The 14,457-nt window shown below is 35.8% G+C and overlaps 1 protein-coding gene across 2 annotated transcripts in view; it reads left to right on the top strand.

The window, feature by feature from the left end:
- LOC150104516 (flavin reductase (NADPH)) overlaps positions 1 to 14,457 on the top strand; it is a 92,747-nt gene that overhangs the window by 40,575 nt on the left and 37,715 nt on the right. The window lies entirely within an intron of this gene.

Here is a 14,457-nt window from a genome sequence, read left to right as displayed (position 1 = left end):
TTTTATCAGGAAAAGTGAGTTAGCCAGTCTCATATGGAGAAGAAAGGGTTTTACTCCTGGAAACGGGGTTTTTTCATCTCACAAAACAGGCAAATTTGCTGGAAGACACATGCAATTCACAGTCATAGCAGACAGTGAAGATAGGATCAACTGCCCTATCATAAGCAGTATCATGTTTTTAACAAGCCAAGTTGCTTCTGCATAACCTGTGTGTGTATCCATTTTACCAAAGATAAGATGGACGGACACACACAGACTGTAATCTCTCAGTAGACTGATTTTCAAATAACTATACCTTCCATTAACAGACTCTTGAATGGATTGGTACCTCAACTAACTTCTGGTGCAGGACTATGGAAATAAACCTTCAGTTAACTAATCCTTCAATTATCTGGCCAGCAAATTGATTTACGACTGCAGTCAGATCACTGAGGGATTACTGTATGTTTATATCATGTTAAATGACATCTTGTTATGTGTATAAGAAGTCAGGGCTGGTCCGAGAGTATCTGATGCTCCTAGGCAAAGAAAATTTAGGTGCCCCCTATACATTGTCTCTCAATATATATTTTGTCATACTCGCACAAGCACATGTACACATACTCGAAGTCTCAGTGCCCGTAGGCGATTGCCTAGGTTCGCCTAATGATAAAACCGTCCCTGAGAAGTACATTAAACTGTAATATGAGGACTTTTCAATAAAGACTGAAACTGAAATTATTTATTAATGAACATCTTGGCTTGTTTTCTGTTCAAAATAATATTCCATTGGATATAATACACATATGCCATTCCTCATCATTGTGATGAAGAAACTCTGCAACCTGTCATAATTAATTACCTTATAGTTCCAGATATATCCCTTCTTGGCAGAATATTCCTCATGCTGTACAATCTCCCCAAGTCAAGACTGCATGGTCACTTTTACCAATCAGAGGCAATGTGGTCACCTTGGTTATGGATAGCTCTTCTGATCCTATGACCAGATCCAATACTCTCCCACCACCCCTAGTCCCCTTCCACATCTCAAGTAATTATCTCTTTGTTGTTGTTATGTTCCATCGAGTCGTTTTCGACTCCTGATGATTCCATGAACATACATTCTCCATTCAGATCTGTCCCTGGCCACATCTTTCAGAATTTCCAAGTGCATTCCAGCTGCTTCTTTAACTCCATCCACCCATCTAATTCTTGGTCTTCCTCTTCTCCTGCATCCATCAACTTTAGCAAGCATCATCATCTTCTCCAGACTGTCATTTGCTCGCATAATATATCCGAAGTATGACAATTTTTGCTTGATGATCATAGCTTCGAGGGAGCAATCTGGCTTTATTCTGTCTATCACTGATTTATTGGTTTGCTTTGCAGTCCATGATATTCTTAGTAACCATCTCCAAACCCATAATTCAAATGCATCTATCTTCCTTCTTTCACTTTTTCTCCGGGTCCAACTTTCACATTCATACAGTACCACAGAGAATACCATTGCTTTCACGATTCTGATTTTTGTTGCGAGGCTAATATCTTTATCTTTAAAGATCTTGCTTAAATTTGTCATTGCTTTCTTTCCGAGTAATAATCTTCTTCTAACTTCTTCAGTAGAATAACCATCTTTATCAATTTGGGATCATAGAGCACAAAATTGTTAACTGCTTCCATTTTCTCCCCATCTACTTCAAAATCATTAAGTTCACATGTTGCCATAACGTTTGTCTTTTTGAGATTAAGTTTAAGACCATATTTAGCACTTTCTTCTTTAACTTTCATAATCTTCTTCTTCTTCTCTTGAGCAGGATCTTCCAGTCGTCTCTATTCCTTGCTGTTCGAAAAAGTTCCTTATATGTTCTGCATCCTGAGATGTTCTTTATTAATTTCAGCCAGGTAATTCTTTGTCTTCCAGGTCTTCTTTTTTCATTTGGAAAAGTATTGATTAGGACGTTAGGAAGTCTGTCTGCATCCATGCATACAGTGTGTCCAAACCATCTCAGTTGTTGTTTTCTAATTTTTTCTATTATTGTCTTTTTATACAATAGTTCTTGTCTGACTGTGATGTTTGTTTTCTTTTCTATCCAACTTGTTCTATTTATTTTTCTTAAGCATTTCATTTCAAATGCCAGCAGTTTTTTCTCCTCTCTTTTTTTAACTGTCCACGCTTCTGGTCCATAGATGACTGTTGGTATAATTATTGCTTCATATAATTTGATTTTGGCTTGTTTAGATATCTTGTTTGTTTTCCAGATTTTCTGTAATTTTCCCATGGTGGTCCATCCTATCGCTATTCTGTGTTTGATTGTTTTGAGTTCATCTATTGTTTCTGTTAGTTTTGATCCAAGGTATATGAAGTTGTCTACTTGTTCTATTTGTTCTCTGTTTAGGGTGGCTGAGATGGTAGTTTTGTTCCTCCCTATTTTCATTACTTTTGTCTTTTGTATATTTATTGTCATGTCATATGTTTTACAAGTTTCGTTTAGCTTGTTGATCAGCTTTTGTAGTTCATTTGGGGTTCTTGCAAGAAGGACGAGATCATTTGCATATTTGATATTATTTATGTTTAAACCATTGACATTGATTCCAGGCTCATTGTCTATTGCTTTCTTTACAACTTCTTCTAGATATATGTTGAATAGGCATGGAGATAATGGGCATCCTTGCATTACTCCTTTTTGGATCTCTATGGGTTCTGTTGTGAGTGTGTCCTTTTTTAATTATTGCATTTGTCTTAGAGTAATATTTTATCAGAAACTGTATTATATATTTGTCTATTGCTTTTTCTAGTAGAATTTTAAGAAGGATTTCTCTGTTGATGTTATCGAAAGCTTGTTTAAAGTCCACAAAACAACAATATAGTTCTTTATGGTCTTCCCAGCTGAGCTCTGCTAGTTGGTGCAATGTGAAAATTTGGTCTCTTGTTGAATAGTTTCCTCGGAAACCAGCTTGTTCTATGCCTAGGTGTTTCTTTTTAGGTGTTTTTTAATCTATTTTGTATAATTCTTATGAATATTTTATAGGTGTGAGAGAGTAAATTGATTGGTCTGTAATTTCTGCAGTCTCTTTTGTCTCCTTTCTTGTATATTGGGATGATCTTTCCAGTTCTCCAGTCATCTGGGATCTCTCCTGTTTGTAGTATTTTATTGAATAGGGTTGTTAAATATTCTATTGATATACTGCCTCCATATGACCACTGTTCAGTAGGGATAGTATCAATGCCTGGTGCTTTATTGTTTTTCATCTGTTTTTATTGCGTATCTAACTTCTTCTTGTAAAATTTTTGGGTGATCATTATTTTCTTCTATTGTTGGCATTGTAGTTTTGTTTCCTTGATGGAAGATGGTCTTAAAATGGTTTCACCAGATTTTTCTTATATGTTCAATATTCCCGGTTTCAGTCATCTTGTTGTTTATCATTGTTACTGCTTTTGCTGAGAATTCCTTTGTAATTTCTCTTACAGTATCATGGAAGACTTTTAGGTTGTTTTGTTGGTATGCTTCTTGGCATTTCTTAGCTTTTTCTTCTAACCATTTTTCTTTGGCTTTTTTGCATAGGTTGTCAACTTTATTTTTTAGTGCTCTGTATTTTTCTCTATTCTCTTCATTGTTTTGTTGGTTTACAAGTATCTTGGCCTCTCTTTTCTCTTCTATGGTAGCTATGATTTCTTGGGTTATCCACTGTTTGTTTATTTTGGGTTTGGAACCTAGAGTGTCTTTTGCGATTGATAACACTGTTTCTTTTCCTTCTTCCCAGTATTTTCCGCTGTTCTGTAAGATGGAGGGTTTTAATTTCAAGCACATCTGTTCTAAAAATCGACTTCTGCTTAAGCTATCTTTTAGTTTTGATTGGTTGATGATTTCTTCTTTTCTGATATTATTTTTCCTGTTGAATTTTATCTTTACTTTGGCAGTTAATATTTCATGGTCATTGTCAAAATCAAAACTTCTTAATGTTCGTACATTATTTACTGATCTTTCCATTGTTTGTTTATGATGATATAGTCTATGCAGTTCTTTATATTACCATCTGGAGATGTCCATGTATATTTATTATTAGGGCGTTGATAGAACAATGTGTTTGTAATCATTAGATCATTTGCTTTACAGAAGTGGAGTAATTGTTCTCCTCTGTCGTTAAGCTCTCCGTATCCAAATTTCCCCATCACATCTTTTTTGTCTGCTGTTTCATAATATGTTCTTCCAAATCTTCTTTGCATTCTGCTAGCAAGGTGGTATCCTCAAATTATTAATATTTCTTCCCCCAATTTTAATTCCAACTGAAGACTCCTCCAGCCCTGCCATTCTTAAAATGTATTCGTTGTACAAGTTAAACAGGTACGGAGATAAATACATCCTTGTCGCACCCCTTTACCTATAGCGAAATACTCAGTTTCTCCAAGATCTGTTCAGACAGCAGCTTTTTGTTCATAATAAAGATTCCTCAGAAGGATAATGAAATGCTCTGACTCCCATTGTTCTTAACACATTCCACAGTTTCACATGATGTACAGAGTCAAGGAAATATAGGTAGATATTCTTTTGATATTCCTGTGCTCTTTCTATTATCCATCTCACATTAGCGATTTGATCTCTTGTTCCTCTGCCTTTTAAAAATCCTGCCTGTTCATCTGTCATTTATCTCTTCATGAATGGTTCCAGTCTTTTCTGAATGATTTTAAGTAAGACTTTACTTGCAGGAGAAATCAGTGCTATAGGTCTGTAATTTTTGCACTCTCTTGCATTGCCTTTTTTTAATAAAGGTATATATACTGATTTTTTCCATTCCCTAGGCCATGCAGTTGTGATCCAAATTCGCTGACATAAAGCTGTTAAAATTTTAACTGCCTCTTCTCCCAGCGCTTTGAGCAGCTCAATAAGTATTCCATCTCCTCTTGGTGCTTTCTTACTGAATAACTGTTGCAGTGCCCACCTCACTTCACTCTCCAGTGGTACTGGCTCCTGTGTATAATCCTGCTCTTCAAATTTCTCAGTAATTATGCAGTCCTTTCTGTAAAGGGCTTCTGTATACTCCTTCCATCTTTCTTTGATGTCTGTATCTTCTATAAGATATCCTTTGTGTTTACTTTTCAATATTGTCACCTTGCTACTAAACTTCCCTGTTAGTTTTTCTGATCTTTGAAAAGATCTATTGGTTTTCCTTTCTTGTTTTGGTCTTCTATTTGTTGGTATTCCTGATTAAAGTATTTTTCCTTGTCTCTTCTGGCTTGTCGTTGAAACTGCATCAAAATGCCGTACTTCCTGCAAATTTCCTGTGGCCTTCATTTTCCTCCTTTCCTGAGCAATTTTGATGCCATCTTCTGATAGCCATTTAAACTTCTTATAAACTGTTGGAATATTCTTCTTTGCTTCTGTTTTAATTATATCTTTAATCTCTTCCCATAGTTCATCTGGTTCTCTTTCACACAAATTGAGTGTGTTGAATCTATTCTGTATACTAATATTGTATTCAGCTGGTATGTTTCCAAGATCATATCTGATTGACATTTGCGTTGTTTTCAGTTTCCATAATTTCACATGTATCGTAGCCACTAATAACTCATGGTCTGTTCCACAGTCTGCTCCTGGAAAAGTCTTGACAGACTGAATTGCACTTCTCCATCTTTCTTCTTCTTTGTCTAAGTATATAGTCAGTTTGATTTCTGTATTGTCCATCAGGTGATATCTATGTGTACAATCTTCTTTTGTGCTGTTTAAAGCAGGTATTAGCAACAAATAAAGAATTCTCTGCACAAAACTCAACTAGTCTCTTCCCTGCAGTGTTATGAATACCTAAATCAAAAGGACCTGTTATTCCTTGTTCCTCAGTCTCTCCCACTTTTGCATTCCGATCTCCTATAAGTAGCCATAAATCTCGCTTTGGTGTTGCATTTATCACTTTTTGTAACTTGCCATAAAATTCTTCAATGTCTTCTTCTAATGCCTCTGTAGTGGGTGCATAAACCTGAATGATGGTCATATTCATCCAATGAATATGACCATCATTCAGGTTTATGACCTTCCTTGGTGGATGAATTGCAGCCAAAAAGAATAGGAGATAGGCAGGAGGGTGACTGGTCATTTTAATCAACATAGTGTGAGATTAAGGCCAGTAAGACAATTGTTGCTATAGGCCAAGGAGTTCCACAGATGATCAGAAAGACATGCATCAGCAAATTAGTACAAGTGATTATTATGGGGGGACTTCAACCATGGAGATACAGACTGGAAGTCCTCCATAATAATCACTTGACCTTTATTCATTGTACTAATTTGCTGATGCATGACTTTCAGATCATCTGTGGAACTCCTTGGCCTATAGCAACAATTATCTTACTGACCTTAATCTCACACCGGATTGTTTCAAATGACCAGCCGTCTGCTTCCTGCCTATCTCCTATTCTCTTTGGCTGCAATTCAACCACTATCATGCTGTTACCCTCTCACCCCATCTTGTCTTCTTTATCTTCCCTGAAAGTACAAAACCCTTCACATTCTATCGCTGTAACTACATCATCTGCTGTTAGCCAAGTCTCACTAATACTTGTAACGTTTGGTGAGGTTGCACTAACCAATGCCAAAAACTACTCCCTCTTATTCCTGATACTGCTGACATTAGTACATGGAAACTGCAGCATTCCTTCAGGCTCCCACCCACCTTTACTTCCTGAATTGACTACCTTATTCAATATTTTTGCTTGAGAGACTAGATTCTGCACTTGGTCATTCTCACACTCACTTGCCTCATGGTGCCTTCACACAAACTCACCTGCTTTCATCCTAATTGCTTAAGTTTCCCTGAATTTCTACTTCAACTTGCTCAGTGAACAAAGCTCTCTCTAGACATCTAACACCAAAATCATTTGATGCAGTCTATCAGCACTGTACTAATGCTTCTTTCCATCAGACAGATCACAGATCTACAAATCCTACACCATTCCTTTTGCACAACCCACCTATAGACTCATTAGCTTGCAATGCTTGCCTTCTCAGTTCACCTCTATTATAGCGTGGTAGAAGACTTACAATCTTCATCTTCTTGTTCTTCGGTTTGGCCTCTTCTAACAACTCCTTTACATCCTCCCTCGTAAATTACTTCTTGCTTCCAGTTGTGAAAGAAGAAATCATTTGTGCAGCCCAAAGGAAATCCCAAAAGGTTCTTTCATTATGTGGTATTGAGACCACGTGTTTCTAAGCATAAAACAGATTTATTAAAATAAACAGTATAATCTGACAGGTTTGGTTTCATGAGTCATTGGACTTACATCATTATGTGTAAAAGATTTGTATAAAAAAGACTAGAAATAAAATAAATTAATTAATTAAATACATTTTAATTAGGTTTGGTGAATGGAGAGATGTTTCATAACTTTCTTCAAATAAGTGGTCGTATTTAAAAGAGATTTAGTCCAAATCTTTGATACTCTGGCTAATGTCAGTAGTATGATTGGAAAGATTCACATCTGCCAAATTGGAGAAAGCATATGTACTCTTTATGTTTTTTTAGTAATTACTGCAGATTTTTTTTTTAGTAATTACTCCAGTTTGCAGTAGGTAAAGGGTTCTAACAAAAGAGGTTCTGATTACAAACAATTGCTGGTATAAACATAGCATCTTGATTAGATGAATTTATAATCAGGTAATAGGAGGAGTCTGGTCTGCTTCTCTCCTTGGTTTACTGCCTTACCTAAGAGCTGTTGATAAACTACTGCTGTGTAAGCATAACATCTTGATTAGATGAAATACTAATCAGCCAGTAGAAGCGTAGTCTGTTTCTCTTCTTGGGCTACTTAAGGAGAGTGCACCTGAATCTAACCTACAGGGGACCATGCATGAACTGTTATTTGGTCTACAAAAACAATCTCCTACTTTATAACAATGAACATCTACCCTGCAAAACTCAGGAAACTATCACTAGTAGAAAATGAATGGAATCAGATGAGGAGGATAATAGTCTTGAAATGACTAAATCTATAAAATTGATTCAAGTATATGCACTAGACTCTGCTCACATCCAGGAGAGGACAATTTTGAATTTTGTCTTATATTACAAGTTGAGATAAATGCTACTACACCCAATAGAAAAATGCTGATTATAATGGGAGATTTTAATAAAAAAGCTGGTATAAACATCTAATTCAGCATGCAGATAGAAATGAAAGAAGATGATGCTTATTTGATTTCTGTAAAGAAAACGAACTCGTTGCAAATACCATTTTTGTGTACAAAGACCAGTACACAAATCGATGTGGGCCATCTCCCCAGTATTACTCTACTAAAAACAGTATGGATTACAGTTTGCTGTCACTATAGTAAATACCTCTATAATGAACTCACTCACTCTAAGAAACAAGCTCCACAGGTAGAATGCTATATGATAAGAAATTCATTGTACAAACTATGCACTATAACAAACTGGACTCAGACCACAAAGCACTTTCAGCTATGATACTGATTAAATTTAGGCATAAAAGAAATAAAACAAAGTTCCCAAAATTTAACCTTGATAACTTTAAAGTCATTCATACCAGTAAAAATATTAAGAAGAAATATCTAAACATATCTAAACTGAGCAGAATGAAGTAGAGAAAATCTGGGAGGAATTAAAAACAAATATGAACAATACTGTCTGTACCATCATAAAAAAATTGTAGATAGGAAGTTAGTAATGATGTAATTTTTTCATGTAGTACTATCATATCCTGTACACCCCTTGAAGGTACATGTCAGGAATTTGATGATGATATGAACAATACTGCAAATAAACTCTTGATGACTAATGAAATTTTGTACTCTTGGGACTTTAAAGAGCATTTCTATTTTCAGTATCCTCTAGAACATTTTTACCACCTTCCTGATACTTATGTTCTATATTTTTGCCTAAGCTTTCCCATGATTTGGTTAGTTGCTTTACACATTACTTTGCTTTCTTATCCGCGTTCTCTTAGAGCCCATACTGATTTACTTGCTAAGAACTTTCTCTATACTTTCTTTTTTTTACACAACTGTCTCTTTAACTTCCTGAGACCAGCACGGAGTTCTGAATTTTCTGTCCTTACAGGCAACTTCACCATATGCTTCTCTGTCTGAATCGATCAGTTTTTTTTTTTTTTTTCCAGAGTTTGCATTCTCTCTTTTCTCTCTCTCTCCAGTGCCCACCTTATTAAAATATAGGACCTCCTTTCACTGCGATGACTGCAGCAATCCTATGGGTCATGTTTTCCACAAGCATGTGATAGTGATCAATGGAAATTTTGTACCATTCTTCCTATAGGCATTTAATAAGGACCTGGATTGTTCTGGTGCAGATGTCCATTGACCTCACCTGACAACCCAATTCATCCCGCACATGTTCAAATAGGGTTGAAATCAGGGCTCTGTGAAGACCAGTGTAGTGTGGTGATATTCTTGTTCACGAACTACACAGTTACAGCAGCAGCCTTATGACACTGTACATTGTCTTGCCATAAGAGACAATTGTCAGTTCTGTAGAAAACCCACAAAGTTGGAAGCAATTGCATAGTCCAGAATGTTCAGATACCCCTCAGAGTTCAATGTTTATTGAACCACAAACAGAGGTTGCATAAACAGGTCCCATAAACCCGAAAAACAAGACCCCACCCTCTGAATTTCTTAATTGGGGTTATGCAGTTTGGTAAGAGACATTCATCATTCATCTGCCACACCCATCCATCTGCTTGGTAGAGGGTGTAAACTGATTCGCTGCTCCATAACACAGTTTTCCAAGCTTCCATGTTTCATTGTACATGTTCTTTGAACCACTGAAGACAATACTGCATGTAGGTTCAGATAATGTTGGGCCTGTATATTGCAGTCCTACCATAGAAACACATATTGTGAACATAGAATTCACATATTGTGAATTTTTGTGCATGAATCCGCACACGAATATCCAGTTCTGGATATTCTTGTGCAGATTCATGTTTCAGTCAATGCCCGAAACTCCACATTCAATGTGTCACCACCTAATGGCAGTCTTTATATATTATCCTTCAATAATATATAAAGCAAGTTGGCTAGTTTCTTGTATTTCCATTTTTCAGCATTTGCAACAACAGCACCTTCCATCTTGCTATGTGCTTCCTTGAATATAAAGTCATACCAAGATTTCCATCGAGTCAATCAACTATTTGTCACCTTAAAATCTGGGCTAGCCCAATTTATCAGCAATTTGCTGAATAGATAGGCTTAACAACTGGCATCCTATCACAATGTCTCTTTCAAACTCCATCATTTCCCTTGCAGTCATTTCATCTATACATAGTTGCACTGACTTGGAAACATCATATTCCTCCAATTTATACGGGCTTTAAACACATGACTTGTTACATGGCACAATGCACCTTACCCATGGTGACATCTGTTGACTTCTTTCCAAGCAGTAGATGTGTGCTTGCGTGTACACTTTTTTTCTTTTTTTTTTTTTTAATGCAACTCCCACTGTGAAAGGTTATAAATCTATAGTATAATACAAGATCAAATGTGAAACTCTTTCAAGGTATGAAAAATGAGCTTGAAGGAAAGGATCTAGAAATTGAGATCCTAAATCAGCGGTTCTATGTTGTAACTGGATGAAGTTAGTGGTTCAGTGTTGAAAAGTAAGTCAGAAAAGTTTGGTCTTTATTAAGAAAGGATGTTAAATTTTAAATATTAAATCGTAGCACTGAAAGATTTGACACTAGCTAACAATTGCCTTACCTGACCTAATCAAAAGCTAACCACTTAACACTAATCATCACCTTCTGACAGAGATAACTGGAGTACTGAAACTTGTATTCGTACTTGTGATGCAGCAGCAAGATAAAGTGAACGAGGAATGGACATTACAGGAAACATCCTGAAAAATGAGCTTGAAGGAAAGGATCTAGAAATTGAGGAGGTCCTAAATCAGTGGTTCTATGTTGTAACTGGATGAAGTTAGTGGTTCAGTGTTAAAAAGTAAGTCAGAAAAGTTGGGTCATAAAGATTTTAAGGTGACAAATAGTTGGTTGACTTGATGGAAATCTTGGTATGACCTTATATTCAAGAAAGCACATATCAAGAAGGAAGGTGCTGATGCTGCAAATATTAAAAAATGGAAATCCAAGAAACTGGCCAACTTGCTTCATAAATTTTATGCTAGTGATACTACACTTCTGATGAAACAGACCCGTATGTGATGTCAGATGGTTCCCTAACCTACAAACTAGGTTCAGAGAAAAGAACGTCACATAATTGTGTTGCTATTCAAGCTCATAAATGTTGGTCATTTGAAAAACTCTTAAGTGGATGTTTTAAGGTGCTTAGAATAGACAGATTTTAGTTCTGTACTACGTTAAGAAGAATTCATGGATGGCATTTGAAATTTTTATCAAATTGTTATTGATATGCTTGAACAAAAACATCAAATATTACAATAAAATATTGCTATGATGCATTTGTTGAACATATTGCAACACAATATCAAGGGACACTAGAAGCCTAAGAAGGTGATGAGATCAATACACCTAAGCTTGAATGAACATGAGACCAAGACTAGGAAATTTATTGCTGGATTGCAGTTCTACTTTATGCAGGAAAGCAATGAAAGGCAGTCCTTTCCTACACTAGATATCTGCACAAGTCTTGTTTATTTGCATTGTCAATTAAGACAGCCCACAGGATACACTTGATAAATTCCTCAAATATGATTAACTTTTAAGAATTATGTACATATATACTTGTTTAATGCATATATTAAATTGAAATTGTTTTTAGCCTAAATATTTTTCTTTGTTCTGTACCATTTGTTTCAGAATTCATTTTGCATTATTGTTGTCCAGTAGTTTGTCTTTTGTTTTATACATTTTAAGTCTTTCCATAAAACTTTGCATAACTAAAATATCTGATTAATGAGCACAAAGGATTCTGAACCAGATGTGTCCCAGTTAACTGGAATCTACTGTAATACATAGCTGATATTCTTTTCATTTCAAAGTGCATAATCTTAAACTTTGCCACATTGAAATAGTAATCATTATGCTCTGCCCACATTGTCAGTTTATATAAATTATGGGGGATTGCTGTGTCATCTTTATTTAACTGTTGCCCTCCTCAGTTTTGCATTGTTGGCAAACAAATAATCAGAAATATTTTTCAGTTTATTCTCTATATTGTTAGTACACATATTAATGTGCATTGCTGATCACCTGCTTTTCCCTGCTTTCTCCTCTACCAGTATAGTACTCCTTGATGTCTATCAGCCACCTTCTTATCCGTGTCACCTGCTTCATGTCTCTCCTCATTTGTTTCAGTTTACATAACAAAGTTCTATGTGGTATCCTGTCAATTGCCTTTACGAAGCCCAGCAACATTAAAGTGTAACCATGACTCTATCATATTAACATAATTGGTATCATCAAAAGAAAGAAGATAAAACCATGTGAGAGATTCTTCTAAAAAAAAAAAAACTAGAAGATGATGTATTCCAGTAATAATGATCATGGAAAGGAAGGAGTAGCTATATAATTCAATGCTAAACACAGAGATAATCTTGAATGGCACAATTTCAAATAAAGTGCTGTGAGCAAACCTCAGAATGAGGAAATTGACAGTGACACTTATTTGCATCTGTATTCCCACATACTAAGGAGGGAGTGAAAAAAAATTTTTTTAGCTATTAAAGAAAGCAGCATTCAAAGAAGATTGAGAAGTTGGTCCTCATTGGAGATGTAAATGCAGAGTAGGAAGTGAATACTAGACATAGAAATCTTGTAGGAAAATCTGAGGAAAAGTGTATAGCTATTAATAATCATAAGTACCTGCTGAATTTCTGTTCAGGTCATGGACTAGCCATTACTTATACCATATTCCAACACAAAGATGTGCATAAATTCACGTGGGAAGAAGATACAAGAAATAAGATTAAGTCTCGTGGGCTATATTTGCATTGGCTCAGCATGCAAACAATACACATGAGATTTGAAATAGGAAGTGATCACCATTCACTTTTGAGCAGGATAAAATCATAATGAAAAGAAATATATGTACTAAAGTCTTAAAAAGAATCCAGCTCAAGCAACTTTCAGAGGTGAGACTAATATGCAAATATTTGCATATTAGACTCGAATATATAAATATTATTCAAGAAAAAAAATGAAAGTTTGAAAACAAGACAAACAAATTTAGACTCGTTGCCAGACTTTAAAGTGTCTGATTTAGCAAGAGAAGCAGACATGAAGTTGTTGGTTACTGGCAAGTATGTCAACATATGCTCTTTTGTTTGGCTATAAAAATAGCTAAACAAAAGTTATTTGAAGACTTCAGTTAGAATATAGAAGTTGAATACCATGAAGGTGGCATAATATTCCAGAGTCAGATGATGACAATGCATAGAACTTAGGATAAAGATATTCTAGATGTCTAGAGTAATTAATTTGAAAGATTGTTAAATGAAACAAGAAGTGACAGACTAGTGATAAAAAATATTCGAGGAGTGCAGTCAGAAGTACATATCTTACTTATTTATTATTATCATACATCCAGGGCCGGTTTTATCATTAGGCAAACGTAGGCAATCGCCTAGGGGCGCTAAGCTTCGGGGCACCAGATTTTGCTACATAGTTTGGGGAAAATATATAGAGACATTGTATAGGGGCACCTAAATTTTCTTTGCCTAGGGGCATCAGATACTCTCGTATAAGCCCTGCATACATCTCCTTAAATGTATTCACTGTTGGGGCACTTGCCACCACCTCTGGTAATCCATTCCACTCATTTACCACTCTCCAAATAAAGAACCTAGTCCACACATCCTTACTAACAACACTCTTAGACAACTTCCAAGTGTGACCCCCTTGTTTTACCCTTACTCCCAATGTATTGAGAAATTTCTTCTGTGTCAATCTTATAGAATCCCTTTAGTAACTTATAAGTTTCTATATTATCCCCTCTCCTCTGCCTGTAACGCACGCACACACGCACGCACAGGATAAAGATATTCTAGATGTCTAGAATAATTACTTTGAAAGATTGTTAAATGAAACAAGAAGTGACAGACTAGTGATAATAAATATTCAAGAGGAGTGCAGGCAGAAGTATTGTACATCGATCCAAATTGCTATGAATGCCCTCTTCACTACAGTAGGTGGCCTCACCCAGCAAAGAGAACATACATTAAGGAGAAGGAAAGCTCTGAAAGCGACGATTTCCGAATATACACTGACGGAAGCAAAACCGAAGGGAATGGTGGTGTTCTTTCATTGCATACAACAGACAGTCCATTATACAAGAACATTGTTCTAGACTGCATCCTCTGTTCCAACAACCAAGCAGAGCAACTTGCTATAGTTCAGTCACTTACATATCTCCAGGAATTAGAATTCAACACCTCTCATCAAAAGACAGCAACAATTTACAGTGATAGCAGAAGCACTATAGACAGCATAAAAAACCAGAACAACCATATAGCATTAATAGAACAGACAAGAAATCT

This window comes from Typopeltis vanoorti, chromosome 7 (assembly GCF_054136105.1).
Source record: "Typopeltis vanoorti isolate ZY-2024b chromosome 7, IOZ_Tvanoo_1.0, whole genome shotgun sequence".
Classification (NCBI taxonomy): domain Eukaryota; kingdom Metazoa; phylum Arthropoda; class Arachnida; order Uropygi; family Thelyphonidae; genus Typopeltis; species Typopeltis vanoorti.
This window is presented reverse-complemented; position numbering and strand designations above follow the sequence as displayed.